The 13,638-nt window shown below is 36.1% G+C and overlaps 1 protein-coding gene across 9 annotated transcripts in view; it reads left to right on the top strand.

Annotated features, from left to right (window-relative positions):
- Positions 1-13,638, top strand: part of ARID1B (AT-rich interaction domain 1B) — a 489,414-nt gene that overhangs the window by 290,770 nt on the left and 185,006 nt on the right. The gene's annotated exons all lie outside the window — the stretch shown is intronic.

Here is a 13,638-nt window from a genome sequence, read left to right as displayed (position 1 = left end):
ATTTCTGAGCACTTTTGCAGTTTTTGCATTCCTGGTATTAAATTCCTGACAGAACTTTTTAAGATTCTAGATTTACTTTTACAAATATTAACTTTATCATTAATGAAATTAGGGTACTGATCTTATTTTTTTTTAATGGTGGTCCTTAATGGTAAATTTTACATAGGCTAAGACTAGTGAAAAAGAGATTGGAGAGTGGGAAAGGAGTAGAAATCTGAAAACTTAATCTTAAATCATGAATTTTCTGTTGTTAAATATCCATATGATATAATACTTCAGAAAGGTATAGAAATTGAGTAATCAGCAAAGTGAGAAAAATTGGTAGGAAAATAATAAAGCTCAACATTCATGATGAAAAACTATGCACATAGTTAACTCTTGGGGGGGAGATCAAAATTACCACTTTATTAGTTAGTAAATATTTATGACACTATGATTTACTACTGTTTTATTGTGTTGTGATATCTGGGAAACTGATTTAAAATAAATTATTAAAAATAAATAGAGCTTCTCCAAAATTGTTTGAAGTGTTTAACATATGGTATTCCGTAGCATTTTCTAGTTTGTATTTAATACGCAGCAGGCATACAGAACATTCACTGAATATTTAATAAACCTGGAGGGTCAGCTTTTGCAAACTCATCTCCATAATCCTTCATGCTAGCTGAGTAAACAGAAGTATTATTGAAGATTATTGTAGCCAATAGCTCTCATTGTCTGACCCATTTTGGGAAAGACTGTGTTATTGTTTTAAGGTTAAAATTGCACTTTGGGAAAGATATTAGGATCAATTTGTATGTGGCACAAGCCGGGTGTTTGCCAAGTAAAATTTTCACTTTCATTTGAATGCACTTAGGACATGCTGCATCAAGCGATGTCTGTTTGGCATTAAGAAATAAGTGGCTTCAAAGTCACATTCTGAGTTGACTATTACTATAGATGACTAAGCTAGAACATCTAGTAAATATTTTCTAAAAGGGAGCATGCATAGAATGCTTTCATGAATAAGCAATTCAGCAGTCCTCATATGATACAGCCACTTCAGGAATAATGTTGCTTTTGCTGTTCTGAATGCATATACTTTATCAGAGGATTTCAGTGGCAATAACATAAATCCTACTTTTCTTTTTAGTCCTATGGAATGTTTTCTGGAACCTGCTTATTTCATTATGTTTCATGAGATTGTGACATCCCTGCTTCTATCAAACTGTTGCTTCCTCATGATATAAAAATTGAATAATTCAATGCAATTTATCTTCCACAATCATTTGTGTTAATTGACCTCCAAATCTGAGATTATAAACAAGCATGAAGTATTTGTTTATTTTCTTTTTAAAAAATCATTGGTTTTTAGTTTATGTTCTTTATTTTCTGGGCTGCCACTGGGGAAAGGAAGAATGTCAAACTCTTGAAACAGTTGTGTCAAGTAACTTATTTCTTAAAACTTCACTGGATATTGCACATACTTTCTATATTATTGCATCCTGTGCTTTCTATTTTCATCCCTGAACATTTTATTAACAATACCACCACATTTTATTAACAATTTTCTTTTTAATCTTCTACTGATGGTGCTTCAAGACATTTTGCTACTGTAAACCTAACACCAAATTTTCATATAGCTAAAAAGCCTTTTTATACCATTCAGAGCTCAACTGCTACCTTCATCATAGTTCCTATGAGCTGTTTCCTTAAGCAGCTCGCTTCATTTTGCTGCTTGGTAGAACTGGCCCAGCTCCCTATAGACAAAAGATTCATCCAGAATAAGCCAAGAAATTCTTAGCGAAATGGGGCCTAGTTGTGGGAAACAAATACACTTTAACATATTGAATAGGCAGTGTGCATTGTGTAAAAAAACCACCACAATTATTTCTAAACTATGAAAACTAAATTTTACATAAATAGTCATAAATCACCGTGCTAATAACTTTTAGTTTGAAAGAATTAATATTATATTAGCTGAATTTCAAATATTTTCATATGAACTGTCTCATCTGCCTTTAAATGTTTTTGGAGAACTAATGAAACAGCCTTTGGAACTAATTCCATCCAGGTTATATTTTAAGGAGTACCGTACTTTGGTATTTGTTAAAAGTTCCGATTAAAGAGCTAAGCAACAAGGCAAATCCTAAATATTTCCATTTTTTTGTTACACACCATTTTCATGAGATACCACCACTATGTTTCACTAATTTCTGTAAAAATAATTGTAAGCAGTTGTCTCAATTTTTGATGAGTTGATCTTCACTATGCAGGGCCAGACTTTTTAGTAATTTCAAGTGTCATCACTAAAAAATATCAACATTATTATGATATTTTCTGGATTTTGTAAATTGCAAACATATTCGTATTGTTACTAAGAAAACGAATGAACAAATCCATAGGCTCAAGCTATACCTTTTACCCTTTTTTCTTTTTCTGTTCAGTCATTTCTGATTCTTAGCCACTGCCTGGAAAAAAATTATTGACAAGCTTTTTTAGAAATGGTTTGCCATTGCCTCCTTCCTAGGGCTGAAAGAAAGTGATTGGATCATTCAACTGGGTTTGTGTCTAAGATGGGAGAGTAGAACTCATGTCTCCCAGCTTTTGGCTTGATGTCTTGACCACTATTCCAAATTGACCCTCTTCTTATATCCTAGTGTGATTTTAAAAACCAGAGGATAAAAATATATAGTTTCTACACCAGAGTTATATATGTTATATTTATACAAAACTTCCATTGACATTATATAGTTATTTGAGAAGAATCTGACTAATTTTCTTTAATGTCAAGATTCAAAAATCAAATAATATAGATGATCATTTTCTCTGCAGTATAACTTTCTACAGCAGGTAATAGGAGCTCACCCATTAAAGAGAAAAAAATAGATTGTAAATAAACAATTAAGTTGTGCTTACTGCAAATTAATTAAGATTAAAAATAAGCTTTCAGGACCTGTTTTTCATATATTCAATCAGTGCTCCATAGAAGCTTCAGATAGCAGAAATACAGTATTCTGGTTATATGTTCTGCATCTATATACTTTATATCATCTCTTATTCTTATAACCACCTATTTCCAGTGTTGATATCTCAAATAGCCATATGGGGTATGACTTAAAATGACAGTTGCTGCAGAAGTCTGTATGTTCATATTTCACATAAATATTTCATAGCATTTCCCATGTAGATTCAATAGGTATACAGTTATATTTTTATGACTGATAAGAATCAACATTTCTTCAGCATCTATCTCCAAGCGTTTCTTTTGAATTTAAGATGATTATGTGATTCATATCTTCAGAAGGAAGAGATCCTTTTCTAGGAATACATCTCCATAATTCACCAACCTAAAATTCAGACCCACACAGTGCAGCTAGTTTTCTTATGGGGAAGCACAGTTTTACTAGATAAAACTACCCTGCCATCGAAACTTATTCAATGTTATATATGCATGCCTGCTGCCAGCTGCCTTCTGTGATCTATAAGTAAGCCTTGTCATATAGTTATATTTTATCCACTCCTTGGAACATAAATAAATGCTTGCAAGATTTTACACTGGGCATTCTTAAACCTTTGGTGTTAACCTGAATAAAGAAAATCAGGTATCAAGGTCAGACAGTTGCAGAAGTCACCTACTAGAGGAAAAATGCAACATAAAAACAGTAGAATGATATTTATGCCTTCTGCTATTGGTATTTTTAAGTTAAACAAGTCCTGAAGCTTATTCTGGAAAATTGCTCTTCTCTAAGCCCAGTGTCCCATACTTGAAACAGCTACTTACCTTTAAGTAGAAAGGTGAAATGCTCCCAGTTGGGACCGGATCGCGCAATCCGGTAGCGATGGGGGCAGGTAGTTCGGAGATACGGTAGCAAAAACCCCTGCCCTCCCACTGCCCACGCCTCGCTGTTCCTCTTCTCTGTCCCTGAAGCACTCGGTGGTGATATAGCTGCAAACGGCCTTAAATGACTGGCGCGGCACCTCAAAGGGCCGCACTACAGCTGATCAGCGCTGTAGGCAGCTAGTAGACCAGTGCCTCTTTTTTTAAAGAAGGTAGATCGGTGCCTGCCAAAAAAGGCACTTAGTAGACCGGGGCCTGTCAGTAAAAAGCAATTGGTAGACTGGGGTCTCTCAGTAAAAGGCAATTGGTAGATCGGGGCCTCTATTTTTAAAGAAGGTAGACCAGTGCCTCCCAAGTTTTGTATACTTTATTTATTATTATTGGCCATGCCCATTCAGTCACCTGACCACAAGTCACGTCCACCAATTAAGCCATGCCCACAGAACCGGTAGGAAAAAATTTTAGATTTCACCCCTTGAGAGGAAGTCTGAGATATAAATCTCAGCAATTCATTCCTTCAAGAAACTTCCAACAACAATTTATTACTCATCAGTCCCTTTATCTGTGTGGGCAATACAGTACTATGACAGGGCCAAACCACATCAGCACTAATTACTTCTCTTCCCTTCATAATGTCTTACTTAAAATGTATTATTATATGCCAAGAGAGATGTTGCCCCTAAATAACAGAAGGGAGAGATCAGGAAGGGAGTTGGACTGTGATTGCAGAGGTGCATATTCCAGGTCTACCCTGAACATCCTCGGCATGGAGGATTTCAGGATGACTTTGGAGGGCGAATCGCCTTCATCACTGAACACCATCAGCATTGACAAAATCACCACCATCTAATTTCAAAAAGCAACTTTGCTTGAAACAGTTTGCATCCTGTGATGATATCTAATATTATGAAACAACAATATTTGCCAATCTAGGTCCTTGGGAAGGACTTGATAGGTGGACAAGAAAAGTCGTTATTGTTATGGTTTTGTCGTTGCTACAATTGTTGTTGTCACTGAAACCTATTAAAAAGTATTAATATTAACAAGGTCATGTTAATAGGGCAGGCCACTGTTCTAGCCCATTCTTGAGTTTCAAAATGAGAGTCTAGCATACATTTCTGAGTTAGCATTCAATAATAATAAGAGAAATAGTTTAGTTGAGGTATCACAACACAAATTGGGAGACTAGTGGTTCTAGTCCTACCTTTGGCATGAAGGGGGACTTTGGACCAGTCATTCTCTCTCAGTCCTGGCAACGAGGCAATGGCAAACCACTTCTGAAATCTTGCCAAGAAAACTGCAGGGAGCCAACGCTGACTTGAAAGCACACAGGAACACATTCAGTAAAAAAAAAAGTAATTGCAGAACAGAGACTAAAATGGATTGGAAGTGGCCAGATCTATTTTCTTTATTTCAAGAAACGAATGTCTGAGTGTTTATTTTAAAGTATAACAAATATCTATTACTATGCAATACTTTAAAGCAAGTTAGCATTCTTTTCTGCAAGGAGCAGTTAAAATAGCCTCTGCTTCTGCCATCTGCTGGCTACAGACATAATGTGCATCTTGAAAGGGCAGTGCCATTTTATTACATCTAATTAACCTTTATCATATTGATGTTTTAAGTGTTACTTTCGTTGATTTGTTGATGAGTGTGTTTAATGTATACTACTTCTTAAATTATGCTTTGCCTGTAACCTGGCATGCAACTTGTCGGACTTCAATAATATTACACAGGTGTGAAAACAGATTGCTGATTACTAATCATTTTATCTGAAAAAGACAAGATTTGGAAACACAGTTTGTTACATATTGTTTCTTTAGATTTTAATAACATAAAGGAGTCTGTATTCCATTGACTGGGTTTGGAGCAAATATTGTTTTATAAATATTAAAAAATGTAAAAATGTCATTAATACATCATCTTAATCTGACATTGTAAACCGCTCAGAGAATGCTGTTAAGCACTATGGAGCTGTATATAAGTCTAAGTGCTAATGCTAAAATCTTACACCCTGCATCAAAGAATTTTTGAATATTTTGCAATGTGTGTATTTTAGGAAGTATATAATTATATTGATGGTTGAAATACTTAGATGGAAAGGTGCCTGATTTCTGATGTGGATTTTGTATTGGCCATTGAATCCTACATTTAATAATAATTTGGCACAAATATTATGCTTTTACTGTCATTGAGCAAAGATTATCTGTTTTTGCTGAGTACGAAATTACTTCAGAATATGCTCTAATATAGCAAAACAAAATGAATAGATTTTTTGTTTGGTTTATTTTGCTACCATCAGATTCTGTTATTTTAAAGAAGAAAATGAACAAGAAGTTAGCCCTTTTTCTGTGTAGTACTGTGATTTTCAGTAGTCTTCTACCAGTGCTAAGTACTTTTTTAGCCACAGTGAATTAAAGGATGAGGGTATTGTTGTTTTTTAATTTGGGGGAGGGGAGGCAGGGAGAGCATATGTTCTATGAGAGTGGAAGCAGAAATTTCAATAACAGAGTATGGGAAGAAGAAGGATATTTAAATAGAGAAATTGTGGACATCAATGATATAAAAATAATTCTAAACTGTGTTTCAGTGCAAATTAATTAATCTATCTCTCTTAAACTTTCATTTACCCATCAAAAATAAAAATAGAATAAAAACCACACCAAAATCAGTATAATTATAAAAATACACAATAATAAAGCTGTTTTTTCAATCAATAGTATATTGGAGGGATGAGGTCTTATAAATGTGGTAACATTTCCCTGGAAGTAGTTACACAATTTTGGAGCTGTTAATAAGAAATCTTATCATCTTGCCATTATTATCTCCATCAGATAAGCTTGAAATAGCCAACCAAATCTGGAGAATAGCTTCCATTTATCAAATGTGTCTTTACTGGGCAAATAAGTAAAGCTGTAAAATCTAAAAACAGTATCTTAGGCCCAAAAGCATAGATGGCCCAAATTAAGGTTTATATGGTTATGCCTGCCAAAATGAGATACTGTAGTGTTGAAAACCTTGTGCCCCAACCCTTATGAGGGAGTTTTCAGGATTATAATCTGTAATCATGAAGAATTCACACAATAATAAATTGGTCACGAAGGTGCTTCAAGACGTCTTGTTGATTTTGCTGCAAACTACTACTATCTGAAAACTTGCTTTTGAGATCTTGATAAAATATTTTGCAGGGCTTTGGTTACTTTAAATTCTTCTTTAAGAATAAGTGCATTTAGATACAGTATAGTTTTCTTGCAACCCTGTTTCTTTTTACTAATAGGCAAATCCCACTGAATTTAGCGAGTTTCACTTCAATATAAGATAGGTAGAGGATTCTTATCCTACTTTAGTTGAACACAGAATAAGAGCAAGATTTTTTTATTTATTAGCCAGCTCACTTTTGAATAATCCCATTTCTAGAGTTTAGGTCATTAAAATACGTTGTCCAAATCAAGAAAAACCATATTTATTTTAGTACAGAATCTTTTGGGCTCATGAGTCACATTCAACTAGATTAAAAAGCCTGAGAGATTTCATGCTATTCAATATAATATCTTTGAATTTGGAGGGTACATTATCTACACTTTAAATAAATCTCTTTAAATGATCCCCTGGTGTTATTCACCTAGGTTCCTGAAGAAGTTGAAATAGTTTGTTTGGAAAATGTGCATGCCACCTATACTGTTAGTGGTCATAAGGTTATATCCTTTTTTATATCCTATAAAAATCCCTAGAAACAATAAAAAGCATAACAGATGAATATTAAAATAGTAACGTTAGACAGCTTATTTAAATAAACATTTTAATTTTGAACCTGCTGTATCAAGAAAGAGCTTATTAGAGTATTTATTGCTGTATAATAATAACAAAATAGCCAAAATGTTAAAATTCTCAGCAATGTTTTATTTCAGATTGATTTCTTTTTCAGTCACCAATGCCCAATTACTTCTTTGAAAGGGTATTTATACCTTCATTATTTCAGAGGGTTTGTTTTTTTCCTGAGAAATGTTTCTCTTTTCCTTAGTCTCTTCCTTTCTAACCTTGACTCTTAACGTGTATGATACTGTGGATAGTAAAGAGACTGGTTGGTTGAAAATAACATTTTTAGAGCTTTAGCTATAAAGTGTTTTTCAGCTGTTACAGTAATAATAAAAAGAGCTTGTATGTTCCTGGGATGTGTTTGATTCTACCCTGCAGTGATTCATTGTGGATCTCTTTCCTAGATAAGTGCTTATTTCTTGTGATCAGGGAAAATGCTGTACACCTTCGGATTCATTTGTGCCTATTCAAGCTTGTACTGTAGGCAGTTTTGTATAGCTCTCTTCAAATTAAAAAGCGATTTAAGCTCAGAAGGTGACTGCAAATATAAAAAGGCCTTTGGCTCCCCTGTCGATCCATAGTAAATTTAAAAATATATTTTAGATCCAACATGCCATTTGTTCTAAGTTCACCTTGCAGTGGGTATCCTGCCAAGAATCATTAGAATGCGGTGGGATATAAATGAGGTCAATTGATAATTTTTCAATTCCTACTGCAAGGATTATTCACTTTGGAACTTTGCAGGTTTTTCCCTAATAGGACTCCAGATGATGACGCCTTACAAAAGGTGCTGCAACCAGTAAATTGCACATATGTTTTAAAATTCTATCTTGTAGGCTTTGCTTCCAGGCCACTTTGGATATAATATTTTTTTCAAATACGCATACTAAGCCAAATACTCATTTTGCTTTACTTCTGAAGAAATATGTGCAGCTGTTTGACCTAAATATTTTATTATCATAGTAATTTTTTTATTATATTCCTTTATTTGTACTATTCTTAGATAGCAGCTGCATGCATGTACTAATAGCAAGGTAACAGTGTCAACAGGCATCTGTGTATCAGCACTCTTGATCATGGGCAGTCTCCACGTTTGGAGAATTGATCCAAATCAGGGAATTGATTATGACTGTCGGCCACCAGACACCTGATGGATCTTGAAGGCTTAGTGAGAATGCTTGGGGATTTTCTCACCAATATGGCAGGACGTTAAAAAGTAGATGGGGCAAAATAAACTCATATTAAATCCTAGCAAAATATCCAGAAACATATTGTGTTTCCCCAAAAATAAGACCCGGTCTTATATATTTTTTCAACAACAACAAAAACATCTTATTTTCAGGGGGAGGGGTCTTATTTTCAGGGGGAGGGGTCTTATACTGACTCACCTTGCGGCAGCGGCACCAACAGCCCCGCCCAGCAGAGCCTGCTACTGGCCCACTTCCATGCCACTTGCCGCTGCTCGCACTCGTCACCCCCAGCCTCTGTTTCGCTGTTAGAGGCCTTCTGGAAAACACTTTGCAGCTGAGAAACGGGTCCGGATTGACACGCACCTCGCCCCTGGTCTCTGTTTTGATTTCAGAGGCCCTTCTGGAAAGTCCTTTGCAGCCAATAACAGAGTTCCGGATCAACCTTGTTTCATGGCTGCAGAGGGCCTGTTTCACTTGTCAGAGGCCATTGGCCACTGAAAGGGCTTCTGACAGTGAAACAGAGGCCAGGGGCGATGCATGTAAGTGGTGGCAAGCAGTCGCAGAAGAAGTGGGTTGACAAGGCAAAGCAGGTATTGGGGTGTACAAGGCCTGGTAAGTAGGGCATCTCCACCACCCCCATCCTTACCCTAGCTTAATTATTACTTGTGTGCCTTGCCCTACCCCTGCACCCCGGAGTGGGTGAGGTCTTAATTGGGGCTTATTTTGGGGGTAGGGTTTATATCAGGCACACATGTAAAAATCAAGCTAGGACTTGCTTTCGGAGTAGATCATATTTTCAGGGAAACACAGTGTTAGCTCCAGTTCTGTTCTGGTTATTGCTTTAGGCAGGGATATATAGTACTTCCTCCTAAAGGGGTGATCTGTGGCTTTGAGGTTCTGCTGGATTCACACATCCTACCCTGCAGCAGCTCACAACAAAGAAAGTATGATTTGCAGAGTTTCAGAGAAGGCAAGTTTATTGCAATGGGAAAAGAAGTAGGTAACAAAATTTGGAAATTGAATGTGTACCTTGGCCCTCATAGAAGTTACACTTGGCAAAAGCCAGTAGATTTATGGATGCAATTCCAAGTGTTACATGCAATCTAAAGCCTTATGTGGCTTTAGAGGTTCCAGAGTGTTTTAGGAACTTCCTTCTTCAAGAACCTGGGCCTGTTCTTTGGGGTGATCAAGGGAAGGAATGCTTAGGTTCCTGACTCTGAGAGGTGAGAAGGTCAGACTCAAAGCCAAATCTTTTTTGTTGGCCCAATGCTCTAAAACAGTAGTGATTAGTAGTGAGTTAATTATGATAGGTGTTGGATGTTTTATCAGATTCTTATGATACTGATGTTAGAAACCACCTGAAGTTTTGGGACATGAGCAGTATATAAATAAATCAAAGGCTCAATAGAAAGACTAAGTGAGCATATTCATATTTATTTCCATTTTGCTTTCTCAATGTATTCTGTGTAATCTGAATCCAGCTGTAGCTTCTGGGGTCTTAATTTGGCAATCCGCTTCTAATTCAGCAATAATGGGGGGGGGATTATGTTTAACACGCAGTAAATTTACAGACCATATTCTGTAAAGGATGAAATCAAATGCATTCATCAGTATGTTGTAATTTTTACTCAGCTGCATTGTTTGTGTACATTTTAATTTTTTTAAGCTGTCTTCTGGAGCAGCAACAACGGCCTCATATTCAGCAGTGTGCAAAATAATTGCTGAAACAAGGAATCATCAGCAGTCCTGTTCAGTTCAGAAATTGCCAGGAGCCCTTCTGCTGGTATACTGCTGAGTCTCAGAATGGGAATTTAGAGTATCTTGCTAGCACTGAAATATTTTCAGAAGTGACCTTGCCCACCACATTTGGCCACTGAGCCCTTACAAAGCCATATAAAGCCTTTCTTCTGCCTAGGGATCTTGCCTAAGCAATAAATTTCCCTAGTTTGATATGTATTTCTATGCATTCAGTATTTCTATGCATTCATCTCTAATTCGGTAGCTTGGTGCCTAAGCATAAGTAAATTCCATCTTTTTCTCAATTTCTGGCTCACTTCTTGCAGTTGCTTGTAGCTCATGAATGAAAGCAAACACTTTCTTTCAAAGGTAGACAGGCATTTTTTTTAAAAAAAATCATTAAAAGTGATCCCCGAATGAGAACACAGTAAGAGGCGTCTTTTTAAAATTAAAATAAGTTAAAACCAATAAGAAATGTTAACAACTTACTATCTGTGTAACAGAAGGCAACTATAACAAGACATATTAGAAAGGCACAGCACTGCATACCCAAATTCGTGTACATAATAAATCCTCAATTGGCTGGTCTGATTAGATTTTACCTGAGAAGCAGGTATGGGAGAAGGAGATTCAGTCCTAAACAAATAGAGGTTTTCATGTTGCTTCTCAAATTTCAATTTGAGACACTAAGAAATTGAGAAGCAATTTTACCATAGGTGTGATTACGTTGATGCAGGTAGCCCCCTTCACCAGCTGTCTAGTTGCAGTTTTTCACTAACCTTGTATGTACTATACTGGAATAATATAATTCCAAAGCCACCTGGATCTGGATCAGAGTAACATCCAGGAATCAGCTAAAGCCAGAAAAAGGCAGGATGTGTCAGAAGATCCTAAACTAATAGCCTCAATTTTGGCGCACTTCTAGAATATGCGCCCGCTCCCCCAGGAGGAGCACAAAGGTCAACCTCCTTAATTTTGAAACTAGGGAATTGCCTACTTGCACTGCTTCTGTCTTATAAAGTTGCAATATGTCATTCACCCTCATTTAGTACATCATCATGTCCAGGAATAATTCCAGGGTATGCATAGCCTTTCAGTTGACAAAGAGAGATAACAATTGAGTATCATCATCATCACCATCATCATCTAGAAGAGGCATATATATTTAATTATTTAGTTAGTTCTTTCATACACCTCTCAATCCCATGGCTGTGGGCAACTAGCAGAGTATTTGTTGTTCTTCCTCATATTTATCCAATTTGATTGCAGGGTTTATCTTTTTTTAACTGTCCTCCTCTAGTTCATATATTAAATCTACTGTTGCATAATGCAACCAGTCATCTTATTTTTTAGCCAGCTTATTACTGACTTTGATTTGGGTTGAGATTTTTAAAATCAAAATTAAAGAAGATAAAAACTGGAAAGCATAAATCATGTGCTTGCAGACTCCGCCTTCAATTATATCAAGCAGATAGGTCTTTATAGCTTTCCTAACGTCTAAGAGAGATGAAGCCAATCAAATCTCAACATTTCCCCAACCCCAGTTTCATTGGGTGGGGAAGGCTACTGAGAAAGAAAAAAAAACATTTTAAGGCAGATGGCAGCCTCACAAAGGACCTGGAAGAAATTGTCTGTTTTATCTGCTTGGACAAGCAAATGAATAAGAGATATAACTAGGTCATAACTTTATTCCAAAATACTTAGTTATTAACTCCAGTCATTTCTAATAGTGTTTTAACATATTTAGGGGAGAGTCTGAAATTACATGGAATCCAACATGTTGGTTACCACGAGACCAGCATAGTTGTCGAAAGCTATATTCTGACATGGCTTCTAAATAACTATAAAGCCACTATGGGATTACAACCCAATTTCCACATCCAGAAACAGGCTAGATTATGGAAAAGCAACAACATACAGTTTCCTTATTCCCTATCTCTATTAAGATACACTTCTGGACAATCATATCTGTTTCAGACTTACAATTTGGGCATGAACCTGGATTGAAAGGTAAAGCCAAATCATCCCTTTCTTCCCAACCATCAGAAACTGTAGGGCCATCACTCTCTTTTGCACCTTCTGTAGAAAAGAAACGTATGCAACTGGACAGTTATCAGAATTAACCAGTTCTTAAATTTACCTAGTCTTCTATATTAATAACAACCTTTCCTCTGAGCAAAGAACTGAAGGAAAAATTACACTAATGCCATTTGGCTCTTTGGGAAAATGAATACGAGAACACCAGCAACAGTACTTGGCAGCTGTGGGCTTGTGGGGAGTTTTATCTTTGGGGGTAATGGCACATGGATATTCAGTATTAGAAAGAAGAATCGGTTTTGTGTAAAATCTATGCTAGATTTCTACATATTTTCACTATAGGCTGTTCATTTGACTAGTAATGTATTTTTAAAAACTAAAATAGCTAAATATATTTGTTACAGTCTATGGTTGTTTAAAAATAAGTACTATTGCTGTGCGGTATATATCAGATAGGAAAGCTAAAAAGATACTATAATAGAAGAACACAGAGCAGAATTTTCTCCCTGCCTCATCTCCTTCACCCCTTATTTCTTTGCTCTTTTTTCCTCCTTTGCTGTTCTACACATTCACTGTTGCATTGTGTCAGCAGTTTATGTTCTACATGCTTAATGAAGTCTATAGTTTGCCTCAGTTCAGCACAGTCTTTCCCCTTACTCTAACAGAATTTTGATCAATGAGGTTTTCTCAAGAGGAGATTTCAGAATGGTGTTGACTGGAAAAGCCTGGCTAGCACAGAGGAATGCATATTGTTGATGTCTTATCAAAGAAAATAAATGGAAGCCATTCTTTACTATCTCACAAGTCAATTGTCATACTTCGATTATCTTTTTCTTTCTTGTTGTTTTTCTTTTGCAATAGGGCAGAGAAGATTGGTAGCAAAATGTTAGTTACACTGTTATGTGATAGAATTTTGTTAACAAATGGTTGGGATTCACCCAAAGTAGTTTGGCTTTCCTCACAATTATACAGAAGTTTCTTCCACATCTCACACTAATGCTGCTCCGGGAATGTGCTCATGGAACACAATGAATTGTA

The sequence above is a fragment of the Ahaetulla prasina genome, chromosome 1 (assembly GCF_028640845.1).
Source record: "Ahaetulla prasina isolate Xishuangbanna chromosome 1, ASM2864084v1, whole genome shotgun sequence".
NCBI lineage: Eukaryota > Metazoa > Chordata > Lepidosauria > Squamata > Colubridae > Ahaetulla > Ahaetulla prasina.
This window is presented reverse-complemented; position numbering and strand designations above follow the sequence as displayed.